This window comes from Mugil cephalus, chromosome 8 (genome assembly GCF_022458985.1).
Source record: "Mugil cephalus isolate CIBA_MC_2020 chromosome 8, CIBA_Mcephalus_1.1, whole genome shotgun sequence".
Classification (NCBI taxonomy): Eukaryota; Metazoa; Chordata; class Actinopteri; order Mugiliformes; family Mugilidae; genus Mugil; species Mugil cephalus.
The window spans coordinates 6,254,767-6,264,802 of NC_061777.1; the positions used below are offsets into that span (position 1 = coordinate 6,254,767).

The window sequence follows — 10,036 nt, forward strand, 5'->3', positions numbered from 1 at the left end:
TTTTAAGCTCTAACGTATCATAAAATGGTTTTTAAAAAACTTAATTGATCTGTTATTTAAATAGAAAAAAGACTGAAATCATCCTTGAAATTTTGTAGTTTCATTGGCCCATCCACTAACATGGAGGTTGGAGCTTATGGCCTATACTGCAGCCAACTACTTCCTTAGGCTTCACTTTACAAGAGCTGTTCCATCCTTCATCTTCACACAGTCTATGGTAGCAACTCTTTTCCGTATTGTAAGTAGCTTTAGCTCAAATCCATGCACGACTAAGAAAGAGTCCTTCTTTCTCATTATTCATTGCTTACGTTTCAACAATTTCCAGAAATGTATGTATCCCAGATCCTCTTGCTGGTATCTAGCCATGCAAATAACTTGACAGGTGTCCTTGAAATACAGTTTATGGATACGTTTGCTAAAACTGACTGAATCCAGCTCCTAAACGTGTGATGGTAAATGTTGTTGACCTCTGAGCAACATTACGCTCGATACCACATATCCTCTTGGGTGTTACAGTGTCTCTCTGTTTGTTTGACTCAGCCTGCTGAAGCTGAACTGTACAGTAGTTGCTATGATCCATCATGGTCGCTGTCTGTCTGATCGGGAGTTGGTGGTGGTGGTGGATGGGGGGCCTGCAGGCCGAGGTTAGCCCTCACTCAGACCCAATCTCCTCCGTCTGAGGCCTCTGAGAAAGTCCACGCATTTAAGACAGTGATGAAGCCTCCCCTCTGGTGGATTGGGTCACATTGGCGTGTCTGTCACTTAGCCTGGCTGACTCTTCCTCTGGATCTTCCTCTCTGTCTGCCTGCCTGCCTGTCAGGATGGCAGATGACAGCGGGGGCCACAGAGGGACCCGCCAGTGCTCACTGAAGCTCCATTTGCCGTCCTCCGCGGAGAACCCCCCCCCCCCCCCACACACACACACACATCCACACCCACCAGCTGTATTTCAAGACCGTCACACTGCTGTCACGGCAAAGACTCCGGCAACAAGGCAAGGCCTCTCCCATAAAACATCAAAAGTGTCCGCTGCTATGAAAACACAAGTGAGGAGGGGGGGCCTTGTCAGTCTCTACAGCCCTTCTTCTAAGTGACTGCAGCCCACCGCCGCTACACATAGCTTCCACGCCATTCATTCATTTTTCATGCTGCACGGTTGGGGATCCGAACTGTGCCATCTATTCTGCAGCGGACACGTCCAAACATCTGAGTTACTGTACGATGCTGCACACAACGGAGCTGTACGCGAAGGTTTTATGATACAGAAACATGTCATGGTTATGGGGGCCGGAGATAGCACTCCAAGGACATGACATGTGCTCTCATATTACTATAAATGTAAACAGAGTAAACCAGTTTTACTCTTTGACAGTGAACATCTGTGCAAAGACTTACTGTACGTTATTATGCACCACCTCTGATGCCTGTGGCATCAGCCACAACATTATGACCACTGACTGGACAAGTAAATAACATCGACCATCTTGTGATAATTCAGCGTTCTGCTGGGAAACTTTTGGACCTGGAATTCATTCATGTGGACGTTACTTAGACACACAGCACCAACCTAGACCAGACCAGGCACCCCCACCCCATAGCAATGACACTCCTTGATGTCAGCAGCTGCAAACACAGTTTAGGAACAACTCAAAAAACGTGAAGAACAACACAAGGTGTTGACCTGGCCTCCAAATTCACTAGATCCCAGACTGATCAAGTGTCTGTGGGATGATCAATAGAGCCCCCTCCTCACAACTCATAGGAACTAAACCTTTTTTTTTTAAAAAATAGTATGTTAGATCTGTATAACTGTGAATCTGTGAATGTTCTCAGTCATCCAAGTCATGGATGATCGATGTCTGAAGAAGTCCAGTTGCCTTCTTTAAAAGCCTTTTAATATAACACTGCAGAGAGGAAAATATTGGGGTGTCAGTAATGGAAAACAATTACGGAATAGAATTAAAAACTGATACAGTTAGAAATTTTAAGCACCATGTTCATTAGTCGATCCAGTCCTAAAGTACCTGACTGGAAAACACTTGTCAACATCTTCCACCGTACAACGAATATGTTCAACACGAAGGTTTGCAAGTCAACCCGGTTCTCAGAGAGGTAGCAGTACAGGAACGCAGACAGACACCACCCCCACGGAGATGACTGCGGTATACATTATACCCAGACTGACACGTCAAGAGGCCCTAGATTAACTGCCCCCCCCCCAACCTCCTCCCTCCAGACTTCCTTTTATCCCCTACGTTCCAGGGGCCAAGCTCATTTACATAAACAGATAATCCTTGATAAAAATTTCCATTAGACAAAGGTGAAATGGATCAATTTCTGCTGCCAAGATAAATCTCACATTTTACACCGACAGGGTCATTACACAAGCCACATTTCAGGAATAATGTATTTAAAAAGTCGGACGATAGCGGCCATTTTCCGCTTTCCAATTACCTTTAAGAAAAGCTTATTCTGTGGACAATAAAGCACATTACAGCACAATATGATACAGTCCATAAAGATCAGCGTGTTTGATGAGAGGTTAGCAAAAGCTCAGCATATTTCGGGGGATGTCACAACCCCGTGGTTATCGCTGACACCTCGCTGTGCTCTCCATGCAAATGTCCTATTACGCCCAGTCCAAATAGATTAAGAGGCCTGTTCTGAAATAAACAGTATTTTTCCTGTTTTTTTTCTTTTTTTTTTTTTTTTCTTTCCTCCCTCTGCGGTGAAGATAGGTTAGGAGTGGATTGGCTTGGGAGGAGGGAGGCAGGTCTGAGGTGATTGACAGGACAGCGAGGTGATGCCACCGGTCCGGGGCAGGGAGGGAACGGAAAAACTCATTAGTTGGCTTCCACCCCAATTCGCCACTCCGCCTTTGACCTTGAGACATCCACTCCTCTCCATGTCTGCCCCCACCCCCCCATCTCATCTCCTATTTTAGGTGAATCACACTGTTGGTTTTGTTTTTTTAGTTTATGACAGCTGAATGAGACTTTCTCCACACTGCAGAGTATTTCAGCCACTTTCACACAAAAATGAACTTTTTGAAAGTAACATGTTTATTCACCAGCGTGTTTTGTGGCCACCTGTTATCACTTGACCAAAAAAATTCGTGCATGTCGTGACAACTGACCCTTGTCTGTGACTTTTTTTTTTACTGAGAAAATGTTGTGGACGCGCCTGAATCAACAAGCTTAAGATTAGAAGCTATTACAGCACGACCGGCGGACCATTGCCCGTGTTGCAGGAAAATTCACGATCCTCTGCTTTATCTCCACTTGTTAATGGAGTCCGCTCATTTATAACAGAATGCCCTTTGTTACAAGCTGCGCAGGGTTTGAAAGACGTGCTCTCGGACAAGGGGGGAGCAATAAATGAGTTTCTTTGTGAGGAATGTGCTATCCTCTCCTGCTCTCCTTTATTTTTCTTCTTCTGTCTCTGGGTCGTGGTCAAGGTTTTTCTTCTTTTATGAGTTTTTGATGAGATACCTTCAACGTCTGGTGCTTTATCTTGGACACTTAGATGATTTCAGTTATTGTTGACGTAGTGTAAATTGTATCGTATCATAATATCACATTGTAACGTATCATATCGTATCATATCATATTGTATTTCATCATATTGTATCGTATCGCATTGTTTTGTATCGTACGATATCGTATCATATCACATTGCATTATATTGTATCGCATTGTATTGTATTGTATCGTATAATATCGTATATCATTGTGTATTGCATCAATCGATCGGTACAATCAACATCACATCACATATTTGTATCATCACATAATCACATCACATACTATCCATTGTATCATACGTGATCATAACGTATCATATCATATATCCTATCGCATTGTATTAGATTGAATAAAATCAACTCGATCTAGCAGTATTTTCTCATTTAGTGTCTTTTCTGGTTTTCTGATTCTGGAATAAAGAAAGTCAAAGACAGATACAACCACAAATGCGGGACTGATCATGGATGTCAATTGTATTTGTTGTGAATGCAGCGAGGACCAGATCCAGCATGACCTCTCCACCATCTCTATCCGTTGGTGTGTTCCTTTCTTCTTCTCTATTACAGAAACAGATCAACCACTTGTGGTGGTTTTGGAAAACATCTCTCTTCTCAGGCCCTGTAACTCGCAACAAAAATCTCCCTCTCTGCCTCCCAACCAGGAGGAGAAACATCCGAAGACTGTCTGCCACAAGCCACCCCCCACCTCCCGACGCCAGGAGACATGAAACCCATTATCTTGATGGGATCCGGCAGCATCCATCTTAATACTGGATTGCATGATGACAATGATGACCCTCAAAGCACCATGCCACCAGCACGCTTCCTGGCTTCAGGTTTGGAGGGAATCCCACGAGAAAAATCTTTTTTTTTTCTTTTTCTTTTTTTTTTTTTGTTAATGCACTTACAAAAAGGATTGGCTCTCCTCTCAATCTAGTTTAATCCAACCGTGAATTATTTATCAAACAAGATTTGTCTGTTTTTTAATCTCTCTATCCACACATCCATTTTTCATCATGTGCGCTTCACAGGCTTCCACTTCCTTAATCATAACTTCAATTAATGCCCCGATCTCATGCACTAACTTTTAATAAGTCATTCCAATTGAAACAGCTCCCAGTTGGTGTGTTATTTATTATTGGTCTGTTGCAGGAGCCAGTTTTGGGGGATCTCGTATATACCTAAGCCCATTCGCGGGGAGTTGACGTCTCTATGGTGCAAGCAGACAGATACCATAGTGCCACCTGCAGCATTTAGAGGGAAACAGAGGTTTCATTATCCTCTGGAAATTTCTCATCTCTGATTCATCGCTCTGCAGCTGTGAGTCTGTTGTTTTAGCAAAATAGCAGCAACTAAAAAAAAAAAAAAAAAAAAAAAAACACAAAAAGAAAACAACAACTGGGTTTAGTCAGTTATTTACTGTATGTGAGTCATTGAGCTGCTCGTCCAGATATGTGCTCTAGCTGATGTGGACATGGTTTGTGTGGGTTTTGTGTAAATTAGACTTGCTTTTAATTGTAGCACTTAAATAAAATGAGAGATGTGTTGTAACTTTGAACAAAGAAGAAGAATAAAGAATATGAAAATGTGGAAAAAATGGGTGTTATAAATTAAAAGGAACAGAACATTTGCTCCAGTTTGTCCTGTCTATTTACCTTTTTGTTTTAGCTAAAAAAAAATAGCAAATAAGGGACAAAAATCACTATTTCAGCTCTTCAAATATATATTAATGCTTCTTTCTTATGACTTATAGTTGAATTTCTAAATATGTGAAATGATTCAGCTCATATAAGATGAGCAGGAGTTATGATAATTAACGAAGAACATATTTATCATTACTCCTTGTGTGGACACATACTGTGCAGAGTGTCTTCCCCTCACTACCAGTACAGTTTTATTAATTTAGTGTTTCATCTGAGCAGCCTGCGTGTTCTCTGGTTGCTTCGCTGATGTACCAGTGTCCACAGCGGGCACAGAGTGACCTCCACAGGACGCAAACTGAACTGCAGCCTCATGAAACAATTATTTTTTTTTTTTAATGCAACAGCAAAATCTTTTTTTTGCATGCAGTGACGTAATTTATGCAAAAATAGACACCCACGTGTGATAAATCTAACCCAAGTTAATTCCCTCTTCACCAGACCAGTGATGGAGAAGAAACAGTACAAACCGTTTTCTTTCTTTTAGGCATCATAGAATAGTTTCACTACAAAGCTCCTGAACGAACATTTGGTCGATGGTTTGACAGAGAGGAGCGTAGTGATGGAGCAATAAGACACTGATACATGATGCTTTTCATGTGATTAGATCAAAATGTGTTGTGTGAAAGTCAACAGTGTGTTTTTTTTTTTTTAAATGAAGAAACAGAAATCTCTGTTACTGGTCATTCGGAAAATATTTCACAAAGCTGTTTAGATGTTAGATGAAAAAATAAGTCTAGAGTTACTATCAGCTAAATATTTAAAATAATGCCAACCTGTTAGTAAGACTTTTTTTATTTTATAATTTTATTACGGTAATTTATTTTGTATATTCATACAGAATATGAAGGTCACCTGGTGACACCATAACCAGTTTGATTTGCTGATAATGCTTATGAACAAGATGAGAGCTCTAAAAATGCTTTGGCCTCTACAAAACCCACTCTTCCAAGTGGCTTCTTCACGTTTCTACCTCAGTGTGTCGTCAGGCTTGAAGTGCACAGGGATGTGGCTTCTGTTGAGGATGCTCAGGTTTTTAGATAAACCAGCCACGCAAAAGATGACAATGTTCTTGTTCTTGTCCTCTAATCTCTAAATTTCCAGGTTTTCTTTTTGCTTTTCATGAAAACCCAGCTTGCACATCCACATGTTCCAGGCAGTTGACGGTGGGTTTCCTGTATACGTCAACACTGAGTCTTCTGTAGCTCCTGAAAGAGGAAATGGATATTCTCACCTTCCTGTGGTTTAATTTTAACTTTTAACAGACCCTGCTGATGGTTCAGATGGGAACGACGTACCTACAGATGATCCTAATAAAAACGTAGACTCCCAACCAGACATTTAGAAAAGAAGATGCCTCTACTCTGGTGAGTGTTGAAATATCTTCAAGAGAACTCAAACGAGTCCAAGTACGTTTGCTTTGGCTTTGTCCATGGAAGCTTCATGGATATAGCAACACATTACAGTTTTAGGCACAACATCATGGCTATTATGAGGTTCCATGGTGTAATGGTTAGCACTCTGGACTCTGACTCCAGCAATCTGAGTTCAAATCTCAGTGGGACCTGTGTATTTAAATAAAGGCTTTTCTGTTCCACAATTTCCCCATTGTGGGACAAATAAGGGTTTTTTTTTTGTTCTAGATGAATAGATATACTGTATAGTCTTAGAAATCAAACTTTCCACCTCTTTTGACGGATTAAACTAACAGCAAATAAACAACCTGATGAGAGCATGTAACAATCACAAAGAAAAGATTTTCCGGTTTACAAAAAAACAATAATAATAAAACAAAATACACAATTACATTATTTTTTAAAAATGTAAATCTTCTTTGGACCAAAACCAATCTGCTGTGCAGCCATGTCATGGTGCGGAAAGAGGATAACTGACGGCGCATATGCACGTCCAGCCCGCAGTCCGTTTTCTAATAAAGGGCTTATTTCGGCATTGTTCTGAAAGTGAAAACCCTGCATACATGTCACAAAGCTTGAAGAGTTTGCCTTAGCGGCGAGGATGAGCTTACCATTTCTGATCCATTAAGGATTACTGGCAAGTTTTTGTCCAGCTGCGAAAAGTGCATTAATCTCATTCCCAGCAGCTAAATGTCCTCAAACAACCACTCTGCCCTCCTCCCCCCTAATCCTTCAACTCTTGTAAAAAAAAAAAAAATGTTTTTTTTTTCTTCTTTTGAATCCTACCAGGAATTACAAGTCAGAGACCAGATGTATCTTCTAAGACTAAAAAAAAAAGAAAAAAGTAAAAGGATGCTCAGAGATTAAGACTAATACCTTGCAATATTGTTATACGGATGAAACTGTATAAGGACACGAAGCAACAATCCCATTTCATCCTCAGAAAGAGCCCGGTAGCCCAGATGCTGTGAGGACGGATCCTGACATTAGTGCAGGAAAATTCATTGATGCAACATTTCATTTTCTTTTCTTTCTTTTCTTTTCTTTTTTTTTAGTACAGCTCTGCATATGGTGCTCCAAGCTGAAAAATGAAACTGTCTGTTTTTGTGAGATACTTTTAAACTCACAGCAGCAGCTTGGTTTATATTTCATCCTTTTTTTTTTTTTTTTTGACATGAACATTTACAGTAAATATCAGAGTAAATATTTCAGCGTTAGCTCAGCAGGCAATTTGTCCCCATGGTCACAGCACAACTAAAAAAAACAGACATGAAATAAGCAATTGTATTATGTTAGCATGTTTAAGTTTGTATATTCTTTCTGCTTTTGTTTAGATGTTCTTTAAAAGCATGTCTGAAATAGGATAAGTGTGATAAATAAGCTTTACTGTGTTATTCTAAATGAATAAGGGTCACGCAGTAATGGCATGCAGCTGCAAAACTTGTATATATGTCTTTTTTCCCCTTGAGACTCAGAATCAAAAAAAACTTTATTTATCCCCGAGGGACAATTAAGAGGGCAAAGAGTGGCACATTAAATTAAAGAGCAAAAGAAGAAACACATAAAGGTAGTTGGGCAAAAGCAGCACGTGACCTGCTGCCAGTAACAGTTTGAGTGGTCGCTGCAGAGGTAATAAGTCAGAAGTATATGTATATATGAAGAGTTGAGATATATAGTAGTAAATATGATAAATATAAAAAATCATCTTGTAGAAACTGAGAGATCTGTGCAAGTTTACATTTAACATTTGTCCAGATCTCAGTGCATGAGTTTCATAAGTCGGACAAACATTTGACTCTTCTTTTCAATGTTTTTGTTCAAAGCTGATGGACCAGTGAATTCAGATTAGGTCAGATTACATTACGTTACATTACACAGCTACTTTATTTATCCCGTCGGTGTACAGTGGCATCGTTACGCAGGGACAGGAAGAATTACAACCAGCAAAAAAAGGTCAAAAAATAAAATTGAAGGGAGGTAGAATGTATAAGAAGCATCTATAAAAGTACAAGTATATATAAAGAAAATGTATAAAATATACAAAGGTGCATGAAAGCAATACACAAACTATAAATACAGAATACAAAGTATCTACAGTATATAAACACAGAAACTTGAAGTTATTTCCAAACTTTTGGCCTGTAGTATAATACAGTAACTTAAATATCTATAGTATATGTTTCTATGTGATGTAGCTACTGCTAATCTATCTAATGCAATGTCATATGGATATGAGAATGGTAAAATAGATGTATAGTGAGATATATAAGTATATATAATTTCCTTTCACCTTCTTGGTTCATTAAGGAGTTGTTGCATGGTGCCACATTGTGTTCAAGAATGACCATCGACCACATTTAGGTCTTTTTATCTCAACTGTTTAGACTTAATTCTAAATATTTGTTCACTGGTTCATTTAAAACTGCGTAATTAGTTGTTGTGTGCAGACATTTGAAGCGGGGCTAAAAGCGAGTTGTGATCTGTGGTATTATTTACTCAGCTGGCTGCTTTAACGCTTTCTCTCTCAGGTTTGGATCTTTTCAGGAACACGTGAGCACACAGAGTATTTTTCACATTCCTACCTCAGACTCTTCAGCCAACCCCCGCTCCATTGGGGAGAGCGGAGAGCTGTCCCCGGCGCTTTGCATCAAGGCCTGAAGCTCGGTCAGACTGAGAGATCCAGACGTCCTCAATGTGAACTGAAGAGAGCGGGAGAAGAAGAGAAACACTGTGTGACACTGGGGGGGTGGGTAGGGTGGGTGGATAGTGGGTGTGGGTGGATGGTGGTGGGGGGGTGGAGCAAGGCGAGGCTGCATCAGACAACTGCCGAGCTGCATCCAAGTGTCAGTGTCCCAAAATAGTGGCGAGCAAGGACCAGACTGAACACACCAAACAAACAACAGCTCTCAGATCAAGTAAACATCGGCTAACGCACGAGACACAACAAACTGTGAAGCCTCCCTCTGTCTTCCGGTCTCATTAATCAGAGCTGTGGAGAGAGCGATCGGAGGGGACACCCATCCTATTAAAAGGAGGCTGCGGCTCCTCTCGCTCCTCTCCCCCCCACTTCGGATCGAGGTCCTCACAAACACTTTGCCTTCGACAAAAAAAAAAAAAAACGTTGACAAGCTCCCTCTGTGCAGTGCTGTGTGGCCACAGAGGACAGAGTCTCGTCTCCAGCAGATGTCTTGTGGCGGCGACTATAAATAAAGCCAATGAGACCAGCCGGCCGCTGACGAGCTCAAGCCGCCGCGAGGCCGTGTTAGCTTCGCAAAGGGCCTGTCTACTCTTGGCATGGCAGGCGGACTAACATTTGGTGGGCCAGCGTTGAAGCCTGTGATGCCTGTAAGCTTTGTGTTCGCGGGTTTGAGAGGAGAATGGAGATTGCAGTGCCGACA

General features: G+C 41.0%; 1 non-coding gene across 1 annotated transcript; it reads left to right on the forward strand.

Moving 5' to 3' along the window:
• Nucleotides 1–6,718: 6,718 nt before the first annotated feature.
• On the forward strand, nt 6,719–6,790 carry trnaq-cug. Its single transcript has one exon. It is a non-coding gene; the product is annotated as a tRNA-Gln (tRNA).
• Nucleotides 6,791–10,036: the final 3,246 nt, after the last annotated feature.